This window comes from Podarcis cretensis, assembly GCF_951804945.1.
Source record: "Podarcis cretensis genome assembly, chromosome: 1".
NCBI classification, from domain to species: Eukaryota; Metazoa; Chordata; class Lepidosauria; order Squamata; family Lacertidae; genus Podarcis; species Podarcis cretensis.
The window spans coordinates 125,680,112-125,693,764 of NC_137170.1; the positions used below are offsets into that span (position 1 = coordinate 125,680,112).

The 13,653-nt window shown below is 44.2% G+C and overlaps 1 long non-coding RNA gene across 2 annotated transcripts; it reads left to right on the plus strand.

The window, feature by feature from the left end:
- Window positions 1-5,516: 5,516 nt before the first annotated feature.
- On the plus strand, window positions 5,517-9,918 carry LOC307220425. 2 transcript variants are annotated; one of them, XR_013840875.1, is made up of 4 exons: window positions 5,517-6,388; window positions 6,542-6,651; window positions 9,503-9,563; window positions 9,661-9,918. It is a non-coding gene; the product is annotated as an uncharacterized lncRNA (long non-coding RNA). The 2 variants fall into 2 exon arrangements; XR_013840876.1 differs by having other exon boundaries at window positions 5,521-6,651.
- Window positions 9,919-13,653: the final 3,735 nt, after the last annotated feature.

Below are 13,653 nucleotides of genomic sequence, written 5' to 3' on the forward strand. Positions count from 1 at the left end.
CTGGGTCAGTCTCAAGGGCAGCCCCACGTAGAGCGAGTTACAATAATCCAGTCTGGAGGTGACCGTCGCATGGATCACAGTGGCTAGGTCAGGGCGAGAGAGATAAGGGGCCAACTGCTTAGCTTGGCGGAGATGAAAAAATGCCGCCTTTGTTATAGCTGTAATCTGCGCCTCCATAGAGAGGGAGGTATCGAAGATTACACCCAAACTCTTAACGGACGGTGCTGGCACTAATTGCACCCCCGCAAGAGATGGGAGTTGCCCCCTCAATCCCATATCGTCCCGGCCCAGCCAGAGGACCTCTGTCTTCGAAGGATTTAACTTCAACCGGCTCCCACGTAACCATCCAGCCACAGCTTCCAGACATCTCGCCAGTGTGTCTGGGGCCGAGTCAGGATGGCCATCCATCAACAGATAGAGTTGGGTGTCATCAGCATACTGATGGCAACCCAGCCCAAAACTCCGGACAAGCTGGGCGAGGGGGCGCATAAAGATGTTAAAAAACATCGGGGAGAGAATCGCACCCTGAGGCACTCCACACACCAAGGAGTGGCGCGATGACAATTCCCCCCCAAGCGCCACCCTCTGTCCCCGACCAGAGAGAAACGAGCGCAGCCATTGAAGGGCTGTGCCCTGGATCCTCACGTCGGCAAGGCGGTGGTCCAGGAGTTCGTGATCGACCATGTCGAAGGCTGCTGACAGATCTAGAAGAATCAGCAGCCCCGACCCGCCTTGATCCAGCTGCCTGCGGAGATCATTTGTTAGGGCGACCAGAGCCGTCTCGGTCCCATGGCCAGCGCGGAAGCCGGACTGGAATGGATCCAGAGCAGATGTTTCATCCAGAAACCTACCAAGCTGTTCAGCAACCGCTCTCTCAATCACCTTACCCAGGAAAGGAAGATTCGAAACCGGGCGGTAATTGGATAGATCTAAGGGATCTAATGATGTTTTCTTTAAGAGCGGACGCACCACTGCCTCCTTCAGTTCCCCTGGGAATATCCCGGTGCCAAGGGACAAATTGATGATATCCCCCAGGGGGGCCCGCACCTCGTCTGGACACGCTCTAATCAGCCATGACGGGCACGGGTCAAGAGGACAGGTGGTGGGCTTTCCAGCTCGGAAGAGTCTGTCCACATCGGCTGGAGATATCCGGTCAAAGTGGTCCAATACTGGACCCGAGGACAGTCGAGCGGCCTCCAGTTCCTTTATTGTATCCAAATTGGCAGGGAGGTCATGGCGGAGCAACAGGGCCTTCTCCGCAAAAAAGCTCGCAAATGCCTCACAGGTGTGTGTCAGATTATTATTTAAATTTGGCTGTCCTTCAAGGGACGTTAAAGACCGAATTATACTAAATAATTGCGCCGGGCGAGAGCTAGCGGATGCAATGGAGGCTGAGAAGTAGGACTTCTTAGCGGCCTTCACTGCCATCTCATAGGTTTTCATAAAAGCCCTATAAGATGTTCTTGAGGCTCCGTCACGGGCACCCCGCCATACTCGCTCTAGCCGTCTGAGGTCCCGCTTCATTTTCCGAAGCTCCTCGGTAAACCAGGGAGCCCGGTTTCTGCGGGGTCGCAGAGGGCGCTTAGGTGCGATCTCATCGATGGCTGCCAGGAGCTGGGTATTCCAGCCCTCAACAAGCTCAGTCAATGAGTCGCCAGGGGGAGCAAGGTCCCGCAAGGCTTGACGGAATCTATCAGGGTCCATCAGCCTCTGCGGGCGAGCCCAAATCGGCTCGCCACCTAAGCAGGGTGGGGGTGGAAAGTCAATCCTGGCTTTCAGAGTGTAGTGATCAGACCATGGCACCTTCATCGAAGGAAACATGATCACATCTATACCGGCGCCAAAGATCAAATCCAGCGTGTGGCCTGCTTGATGTGTGGGGCCCGAAACAAACTGGGAGAGCCCTAGTGTCGCCATGGAAGACACCAGGTCCAGAGCCTGTGAGGAGGGAGTGGCATCAGCATGGAAGTTGAAGTCTCCTAATACCAATAGGTTAGGGAACTCCAAGGCCCAGCCGGCCACCGCCTCCAGCAGGCTTGACAGGGTGGCTGCTGGTGCGCTAGGTGGCCGGTACACCAGCCAGACAGCCAAGCTCTCCTCGGAGCCCCACACTAGGCCAACACATTCAATGCCGGGGATCGATGGCGATGGTAGAGCCCTGAAAGAACAATCTTCCCGGATTAATAATGCCACCCCTCCCCCCCGGCCCACAGTCCGTGACTGGTGGAGGACGGAGAAACCCGGGGGCGCCATCTCTCGTAAGGTAACAGTTACCCCTTCGCGCACCCAGGTCTCCGTCACACAAGCCAGGTCGACCCCCTGCGATGTAAAGAAATCGCGCAGGGTGGCGGTTTTGTTGCCTATAGACCTGGCATTGTACAACACCAGTGAAGGAGGTGAGTAATCCTTGCTCACCCTACCCTCGTCTCTCGGGATGGGGCGCAGATTGGAAGGGGTACGAGTGTATCCGTATCTCGATCCCCTTCACCTATAACATCTGCCCCCACCGCCATACCTCCCTCGCCCCTCCACGGTAGCAATCTCAAGCCTCATAATAACCTCCATTTACAAAATAGAAAAACAAAACAACCAAAAAAAATTGTGCCCAAACAAAAACCAATCCCCACCCCACTCAATATCCCACCCCAAAACAGAACAAGATGGAACAAAAGAAAAATACATAGATAAAAACCACCATTCACGGTGGTACAACAAAATAAGCAATAAAAACACGTTTAAAACACCTTAAAATATATAAAACATCTTTAGCATTTGCTGCAGCAGCACCAGTGTCCTTAAAACTATCACGGAGGTGAGCCTGGGCCCCGCCCCCTAGGCCAGATGGAATTAGCCTGAGGAGGGAGAGGCCTTACACTCCAAACACTCACGATGCAGCAGCAGCAGGTAGAGGGGACTGGCAGATTATTCTGTCATTCTGGAGCCGGTGCAGTGATCCAGCCTACAACCAGCCCAATGATGTCTTCTCACAACATCAGGGCCAGCTCATGATCTGTTGGATTTAATGTTCAATGTTTTGTTGTGAAGCCGTAGGACAGAGTACAAAATATTATTATTATTATTATTATTATTATTATTATTATTATTATTCCCTTTTCTTTTTTTACATTTTTATTAGCATACATTTTTATTAGTTTTTTTAACATATCATTTCCAACAATCATATAACATAACTTCTTATCTTATACAATATTTTAGACTTGCATCAACACCTCTGATTTTCCTTTCTTTATCACTTATTCTGCATTTCTTAATTTCTTTATTACTCTTACTTATCATTAACTAAAAATTCTCCTCATAGTCTTTCTTGCAATATTTCAAATAATCATCCTTGCAAAACTTCTTGCAATCCTACTAGCGTAATCTGTTCATTACAATTACTTTTGAAATAGTTCGTATATTTACTCCAGTCTTCTAAGAATCTTTGGTTCCGCAGATTTCGAACCCTTCCTGTTAATTTATCCAGTTCTGCATAGTCCATCAATTTCATCTGCCATTTTTCTTTTGTTGGTAATTCCTCTTGCTTCCATTTTTGTGCCAATTATTAGTCCCTTTTCAGAACACCCTGTTCCAATACCTTCTGCTGGTGTCTGACAATGAGCATACCACTGTTGGCACTTCCACCCACCCACACATCTGGCAAGTGGAAAGGACAGGTGACATTGCTATATTTCCACAGGTGGGAGCTGGCAGGAGACCATCAGCAGCCATCAGGGTGATTGGATGGATATCTCTGCTCCATTCACCCCCACACCACCCTGGACAAAGGAGGGTTTTATTGCTCTGATAAACCCTACTCTTATTTATTTGCATATATACAGATATTTCAGAGGGTCCAAGAGCAGTCACACAAACACTGTAAGGTCTCAGCCAGCAATAGAATTTCAGTTCCCTTAGAGAACTCTGTTTTTTCAAAAAGTTGTTATATTTTCAAGAGTTATCTGAGACAGCTCGGAGTGTGGTTGTCCCTGGGAGGTGATCCTTGCCCACCTGGCTTGGAGACCTCCCTTTCCCCAAGTAGACATTTTCTTGTGAAGGAGGAAACTAACAGCAGAGAGATCAGACTCATGATTTCCGATGCCTTTGCGGTCTTGTTCTAAGGCATGGACAATTGTATGTGCTGTCTGGGGCATCCATTGCTCCTGAGATATGTGGGAATTGTAGTTTCCAGTGTCTCCTGGGCCACGGGACGGTGTGTGTGTGTGTGTGTGTGTGTGTTAGAAGCTACAATTTCTATCCATCCCTGAGCAAGGATGGGGCATTTTAGGCTCTCAACATTACCAGATACAGTAGCCCGTTCCACCAACTCCTGCCCTCTTCATAAGGGTGAGAGTGGTTGGGAAAGATTGGCATGCCAATTACCAATTGAACCCAAAACTCAGAGAAGTTTGAGCCCAGCTAAAAATGGGCTGGGGAGGAAGAGGAATCCTTAAGTTAAATACTACAAGACCCTGAATTCTGAACTATTCATAATATAAAGCAATAAGGTTTTGTGATCATTACAAGATGAGTGGTAATCTGTGTATTTTCTCTGGAATCTTACACATGCCTGTATCGTGTCTTCTTCTTTTTAAGCTGATGTCCTTACAAGAAGATATGAATCATCTGTGACCAAAAATAATGAAACGTGGGGCTGGCAATGCCAGAGCTCAGCCTTTGATGTGTTCATCTCTTCTGAATCTCTCCTGTAAAACTGACAAGCTGAAGCGGCGGCCTCACAGATCACTGGCAAGCCTCCAGTGAGAAGAGTGTCAGCATGCAAATGCCAAATAAATTTCAACAGTTCCTAAAGAGGAAAAGGAGTCAGATGATAGCTGCCCTGGCTCCTACCCCAAAACATGCAAGCAGATGCTCTTACTTGTAAGTAAGAAAGAGATCTTTATTCAGGCAAGCTGTGGTCCAGGCTCAACAGCCAACACAGGGCTCAGGAGTCACAGTTAAGGAGCAAGGCAAGAACTTCAGAACTGGACAGAAGCAACCAAGGTGCTCCAACAAGTTTTCACGCCCTACCTGCCAAGCTTTTAAAGACAAGACCCAGCATACTCACTCACAAGACTTGATCGCCTTGTGGGAATATCAAGATTGCAAGTGTGCATGCCATTCAGAGAGGGTAGGTTGCTCCTATCTGCAAAAGCAACATCTGGTTCTAGGCTCCGCCCTCTTTTTCAGATTCCAGTTCTATCATTGCTATCTCTGGTTCTGCCACCACCACCACCACCGAGCTGCTCCAAGCCCTTTCTAGACCCCACTAAGACTCCATGATCTAAAGGAAAGTTGTGCTGGGGGAAATGGCATCTCTGTTCTTCCTTCTGAAGCAGCCCAAGTTGGGGTGGAAATAGGAGATTCTTCACTCCAACCCAGGTTCAGCCCCCTTCCCTTTTCTTCCTCCTCCTGCATCAGAGCCTGCCAATCTAAACCAGATCCTGACAGTGGTGTGAGGCTCATAACTATAGCCCTGTGGAGTGTCAGAATCAAGGAAGAAAGTCTTAGGATGGGTACAGAGGTTCGTAATTGTGGATCAGCTTAGTTGAATCATTTTGAATTCCAAACTTATTTGAGGACCACATTTGAAGGATATGTTCCTTTTATCTCACTCCTACATTTTAAAACCATTCATGGTACAATTCTGTATCTGTCTACTTAGAAGTCCCATTAAGCTGAACAGGACTGTAGCCTCAAGGTATCTGTTTAAATTTCTGTTTAAAAGATCTAACTTTAGACATAATAATATGTCTTTATACTTATCCATGGGTAAGTATAATTTTCAGTTATTATGGGTTCATTTACTGTTTGTTGATGGTCATAACAAAGGCTAGTTGTGTTGGAAATTGCCTTCATTGCAACTGAAAGGAAAAGAAAACTCTGAAGAGGATTCTGTTTTGGCAAGTCCTACAAGATTTCCAGTTGCTTCTCCTGCAATAACCTTGAGATCCAGGCTGTTCTTGAATGTGTTCAAAACTTATAATCAAGCTCCATTTGGGGGGTGAATATTCCTTAATGCTATCACCACTCACAATTGCTCTTTTTGATGTGATTTTATGCAGAGGTAACTCACTATCTCCTAATGTACCGGCAAATTCTGTTGGGTTTTTCATGTGGTCCCCACCCACCAGCACCTGTCATTATCTGGCCTACACTGTAATTGGTTTCACATGGCCCTTTCATTGTGAAATGATATTGCTATTAACTTTGCTACTGAGCTCATTCTGAGGAGCAGGAATAGTAGACGTGGAACGTGTGATGTTGGATTCTTCTGAGAATTCCATTTGGTACCCTGTAGTTGTTACATCAGATGTTAAGCCACATCTCTGGGACTCTCATTGCACTGCTTGATATTGATCTGTTTATAGCCACAATTCCATTTCTTACTGTAAGGACATATTTTGCAATTCTTCTCTCTGAATCTGCTCTCCTATTTTCTGTCATTTTACATTCTTTGAACAAACTAAAGTGTTTTTCAAACAATTGTTGATTATATTCTGTCTTACGGAACTGAATACAACTGGTCATATATATTTTTCAGAAATCTCCATCATGTAAGAGAACACCCGTAACCCCACTACCACCAAAAAAGGGAAATATATTGTATTCGTGAAACTATCAGTTGCCATGCGATCACTGGAAGCATTGATGGTAAGCACTGCATTTTGCCTATGATTCGGTGCAATATTGTCTGAAGATTGCGTCATGTTGTTGTTGTTGTTTAGTCGTTTAGTCGTGTCCAACTCTTCGTGACCCCAGGGACCAGAGCATGCCAGGCATTCCTGTCTTCCACTGCCTGCCGCAGTTTGGTCAAATTCATGTTGGTAGCTTCGAGAACACCGTCCAACCATCTCATCCTCTGTCGTCCCCTTCTCCTTGTGCCCTCCATCTTTCCCAACATCAGGGTCTTTTCAAGGGAGTCTTCTCTTCTCATCAGGTAGCCAAAGTATTGGAGCCTCAGCTTCAGGATCTGTCCTTCCAGTGAGCACTCACGGCTGATTTCCTTAAGAATGGATAGGTTTGATCTTCTTGCAGTCCATGGGACTCTCAAGAGTCTCCTCCAGCACCAGAATTCAAAAGCATCAATTCTCCCGCGATCAGCCTTCTTTATGGTCCAGCTCTCACTTCCATACATCACTACTGGGAAAACCATAGCTTTAACTATACGGACCATAGTTGGCAAGGTGATGTCTCTGCTTTTTAAGATGTTGTCTAGGTTTGTCATTGCTTTTCTCCCAAGAAGCAGGCATCTTTTAATTTTGTGACTGCTGTTACCATCTGCAGTGATCATGGAGCCCAAGAAAGTAAAATCTCTCACTGCCTCCATTTCTTCCCCTTGTATTTGCCCGGAGGTGATGGGCCCAGTGGCCATGATCTTCGGGTTTTTTGATGTTGAACTTCAGACCATATTTTGCGCTCTCCTCTTTCACCCTCATTAAAAGTTTTCTGTTAAAACAAGAAATGGCTTAAATTCAGTTATACAGCTCTTCCTAACAGTCCTGCTATCGTAGTATAAGCTACAGCCTTGCCTTATATTCCTTAGCTGGGCAATATAGGTAAGGAAAATGACCCCTGGGCGGTTAAGTCCAGTTGAAGGCGACTATGGAGTGTGGAGCTCATCTCGCTTCAGGCGTAGGAGCCGGCATTTGTCCACAGACAGCTTTCTGGGTCATGTGGCCAGTATGACTAAACTGCTTCTGGCGCAACAGGACACCATGACAGAAACCAGAACACAAGGAAACACCGTTTACCTTCCCCCCCGCTGCGGTACTTATTTATCTATTTGCACTGGCATGCTTTCAAACTGCTAGGTTGGCAGGAGCTGGGACAGAGCGATGGGAGCTCACCCCATCACGGAGATTCGAAATGCCGAGAGAGAGAGAGAGCGCGAGAGAGAGAGCGCATTAGCAAAGTTTGATCCACAGAAGCCCCCTGGAGCAACCAAAAATATGCTTTTGTTCTACTGTCACAGCAATCAATTGCATGAAGTATTTCTGCCCCGCTTATTTCCTATTATTCTGGACGCTCCTATTCAGTTCAACATATAGGTCAGCCTTTGACGCAATTTTCTTCTTTGTTTGCTAGATCAAATTTTATGTGCTGGGCAGCCCCACAGAACCATTTGTTAAACTATGTGCTTCCAATATATATATATATATATATATATATATATATATATATATATATTGGTATGAGCTCAAAGTCTTAATTGCCTTCTTGAGCTTTTGGCTTGATTTTAACGGTGATTTCTGCTCATGGTTATATTTGAAAACAATAGGTTCAACCACTGATTGGAAATCAATGGGATGTGTGTTATTGACTCCCCACCCCACAATTTTGATTTGGTTTTAATAATATAATGTTACTGATTATATTTTATTGCATTACTTTAAAAAAAAAGTATTTTATGCACCATGTTTTATTTGTAAGCCGCTTTCATAATTCATCACAGAAATGAAAAGCAGCATATACCTCTTCTAAATAAATCAATAAAGTTAATAATGAGCAACTTGAATCACATTTATTTTAATGGGTCTATTCTAAGAATGATTATGTCTGCAATCTTAAACCGACTTACCTATGACTAACCTTCATTAAATTCAATAGGACTAACTTCTGAGTGGTTAGGACCAGTGTTTTTTTCCGGGGGGGATGCAAGAAGTACACATACCCCTAAACATTTTGTGAATCTTTGTACTTTTGCCCATTTACTGTATTTATTTTCCCTGATTTGAACTATAGTGGTACTTCAGGTTAAGTACTTAATTCGTTCCGGAGGTCCGTTCTTAACCTGAAACTGTTCTTAACCTGAAGCACCACTTTAGCTAATGGGGCCTCCTGCTGCTGCCGGACTGCCAGAGCACGATTTCTGTTCTCATCCTGAAGCAAAGTGCTTAACCTGAAGCACTATTTCTGGGTTAACAGAGTCTGTAACCTGAAGCGTATGTAACCTGAAGCGTATGTAACCCGAGGTACCACTGTATAAAATGGTGGTTTTCTTGAGTCAAAATGAGAGTACCCCTAAACATTATTTTTTTAGAAAAAAAAAGCCACTGGCTTGGACTGCACTGTAAGTCTGGATCCAACCCAATATGCTCCATACCTTGGTGGAGGTTTTTAAATTGTCTCCCAAATATAATACGAAAGAAAAGTGCACCATTGTGCTGCTGAAGATTGTCTAAGAACTGCTCTGAAAGAGGATGCTCACCAGTTAAAAAATCCCGTGAAAATCCTGGGCGCTGTACTAAAGGGAAAGTGACCTTTTCCTTATGACAGCATGTTATGTAATGAATGCCACTTTTCTCACACCTTAATGTTTGCCTGATCAGTGTTGACACATACATATTAAATTGCCTATACCAAAATGTATGACGTGTTTGACACTCTAAAATGCTCTGGGCCTTTTAGCACATAAATGCATATTACATGCTTCAGCTACACTCTCGATAAATTGACACAAGGCTGTTTTCTCTTCCTTTCTCTCTCTCTTTCTCCCCTTTAGATGAACAGACGGCTGTTCATGTGTCTCTTTGTTCTGCTCCCAATGAAGATGATGATGATAAGTAAGCATTTGTATTACAGTTTCAAATAGTCAAAGCTCTTTGCATAGTTTATCTTCTTGTGACCCTCTTAAGTCAAGTCATTCTCCCCATACTACAGATGGGGAGCTGGATGGATTGCCCAAAATCATCTAGTGAGTATTGAGCAAAGGTGAGATTAAATCGCAACCATGATTTCCTGATTCAGGGCCAACGTACACATCAAGGGGAGATCAAGGGGAGTTTTCAACTTCAGGGGAGAGGTTTCCCTGTCCTCTGGAAATTCCTGTGGAATTTGCATTAGTGTGAAAATACTGGATTCTGCTTACAGTAAACTAGTGACGCACCCATGTCCCTGTGAAGAAAACAGCTATGATAAGCACAAACGTACAATAAAATCATATATTATAATAGTATTGAATGCATTGGCAATGAGAATATTGGATTTTATTGTAATAACTGGCTGGTATCTTAATTTAGATCTCAACCATTCTTAGATGTTTAATTCAAATGAACAATTTTAAAATGATTTTATATGCCAAGACCATATCCCTTTTCATTTCCCCCAAAAAGAAACAGACAGATACTTCTCTTTTCTTTCTTTGCAACTAAGCATGCGGGGAAAATGCTGCTATGAATCAGGAGTAATATTAGGTAAAAAAATATTATAGACCTTAGAAGGATATTGAGGGGAAGAGGTTAGAAAACAAGAAAACCAGACTTTCTAAGTCTAAGCTATGGAAAACCTTTACCAGACCTTTAAAAAAGTTATTGCTTTGTTGTATATTTGTGAACAAAATTGGATTTATTGTTGTATACTACCTTGAAACTCATGTGAAAGGCAGTATATGTAAACAGAGGTTTTTATGATTAAGTGGTGCACAGATTCAAAAGAATAATAGAAATATATAAACTTCAGGGTGAATGAGCAGCTCATGCATTGTCATATGGAGCTCAAATACAAAATGCATATGATATTTTGACAATTAACAGAAGTTTGAAATATGGTAGATATATTCTCAGGTATAGCAATCCTATTCATGTTTGCTTTGAAATAAGCATCTTAACAAGCAGAGACCTCACCTTGCCGACAAAGGTCCGTATAGTTAAAGCTATGGTTTTCCCAGTAGTGATGTATGGAAGTAAGAGCTGGACCATAAAGAAGGCTGATCGCGGGAGAATTGATGCTTTTGAATTATGGTGCTGGAGGAGACTCTTGAGAGTCCCATGGACTGCAAGAAGATCAAACCTATCCATTCTGAAGGAAATCAGCCCTGAGTGCTCACTGGAAGGGCAGATCCTGAAGCTGAGGCTCCAATACTTTGGCCACCTCGTGAGAAGAGAAGACTCCCTGGAAAAGACCATGATGTTGAGTAAGATGGAGGTCACAAGGAGAAGGGAACGACACAGGACAAGATGGTTGGACAGTGTTCTTGAAGCTACCAGCATGAGTTTGACCAAACTGCGGGAGGCAGTGGAAGACAGGAGTGCCTGGCGTGCTCTGGTCCATGGGGTCACAAAGAGTCGGACACGACTAAACAACTAAACAACAACAATGGATTTTGCTTTTGGTTCTTGGTTTGGTTTGCCCAGCTAAGGGAGCAGCAGTTTCTTTTTTTTAAAAAAAAATAATTTTTATTCATTTTCCAAACATATTTTATACAGTCAACAAATTATTTTGCACTCATTCTTCAGTTTTTGACTTCCTTCAGTTTCTCTGTCAATCTTTCGTAAAATTTCTATTTATTAACGCATTTCTAAACATAAAATTGCCTTTCCCAACTCCTTTTCCTCTTACTCTCTTTTTTGCAGTATTTCTTACTATCTCACAAAGTCTCTTCAAAACCAACAAGCGTTGTCTGTACATCACATATATTTTTCAGGTATTCTGTAAATTTTCCCCAGTCCTCGATAAACTTTTGGTCTTTCTGATATCGAATCTTCCCAGTCAATTTGTCCAATTCTGCATATTCAGTCAATTTCCTTCTCCATTCTTCCACTGTTGGAATTTCTTCCTGCTTCCATCTTTGGGCCAGAAGTATCCTTGCGGCAGTCACTGCATATTGAAACAGTTTACAGTCTCTCTTATTAATTTCATTTCCTACCATTCCTAATAGAAAGACCTCTGGTTTTTTAACAAACGTATATTTCAACATTTTTTTCAATTCATTGTATATCGTTTCCCAGAAGTCTTTCACCCTTTTACACTAAGGGAGCAGCAGTTTCTCACTCAATCCTCCAGGCCAATCAAACAGCAAGTGGCTGATGTTGATGTCCACTGTGTCAGGAGAGACCATCTTCTCCTTCCTCTGGCAAGGATTATGCTTCATGCTTTGGTATTTTCTCAGACCACACAAATGTTTTCTCTTTTGTTGAAGAATCCCTTGGAGAGAAACTGCAGGAGGCAGTAGAAGACAGGAGTGCCTGGAATGCTGTGGTCCATGGGGTCACAAAGAGTCGGACACAAGTAAACGACTAAACAACAACAAGCTTACTTGTGGAAAATGTTTTTAGGAATGCAACACAGGAAATGCTGGTTAGTCCCCCCCTTTCATTTAAAGATACCTTCTTACCTGTCAGGGAACTGCCATAGGAGCCAGAGGGAGAGAGGGGGCTCCAGAGGGATTCCGGAGAGCGTCCCGGGATGGGGAGAAGCAGCCCGTCTTCTGGGGAAGGAAATCAGCGTAGCACCAGTGGAGAAGGGGGGCAGATGGGAGAGTAGGCGGAGACTAGGCGTCAAATAGCTTCTTTGCTGGAAGAAGTTCAAGAAACGCCCACTGACGGATTCTGCCAGTGACTGAGACAGCCACGGGCGAGTGGCTGTCCGGACAGAAAATGTTGACTCAGACAACCCAGCCAGGTGTGGCGCCGGTTTACGCCCGAGCAACCCCTAGAACCATTACATTACCTAATGTAAAGCTTGTCAGAATAGCAATCAGCACTAGAGAGGAAGCCAAGCTACATCTCTGATAGGAGGCAGGAGTATGAGATTTCCCTGTTCACACACTGCAGCCAATCGGAAGCCATGCCTTGGTTTCAGAACGTTTTGGAAGTCAAACGGAATTCCAGAATGGATTCCGCTTGGCTTCCAAGGTGCGACTGTATATCTAAGGGGTTAAAGAACATGACTTGAGCTGCAGGAGAATTCCAACGGACTGATGAGGTAAGCAGTCTAAAGGGACAGATTAATCTAAGTGAACCGAGCAGCTTAGCTGAAACTGCAGTTCAGTATTCTAAACTCCAGCTTCATCCTTTTCAGAGCAAAATATACTTCCCCTCTCAACGGTAATGAACCTTGTGCCTTGCAATGTCCCTGGGGTGTGATTATTTCTGAAAACTGCTTCCCTAGTTACATCTTGTTTCATAAATAATCATCTCTTTCATGCAAATGATAACAGTGGGAATGATGCTACATTAAATATAGTCTCGAGCAGCCTGGCTTGCAAGGGATAAACAATTTGTTGGTACTTAAACTGTGCTAAAATCACTTCCTTTGGGTTACAAGTGGGCTCCTATTTGATCACTCGAAGCAGGATACCAAGGCTCAAAATAAGGGGGGGGGGAGAAGAAGAAGTATGAAACAAACTGGCAATTTAACAATTTTATGAAGAGAATAGGCTCTCTTTCTCATCTTGTTTCCCTCAGTCTCTGGCAGCAATAAACATCACTTTGTGATTTAAATGTCGCAAATGCAGCTCTGTGGAAAAGGAGAGCAATGAGCTGCCTTGGCCAGAGATGGTGTTCGTACTGGCGGCTTTCATGCCTCCGATATCTCTCCAAGGGAATCTTCAAACTGACTATAACAATGATCTGTGCGTTCATGACACTGCCAGGTGCTGTCTCTTGCGCCACGTAATTATTGCGTATTCGGAACAGACAGAGAAATGCAGAGGGCTGCTTCAAAAAAGCCTTTTGTGTTCATGACTGCAGTGCAGTGGTACCTGATGACCATTGGGACAGGCAGGGAAGAAGGCTGAGAGGCTAACCGTAGGTGGAGCCAGAGCTAATGGCAGGTGAAACAATGATAGGCTCCATCTTCCTATGTTTAAAATAACATTTGTCAAACGAGCAGAAGCCTTTTCGTTAGGAAATTTAGGTGCAGACATACTGAAGG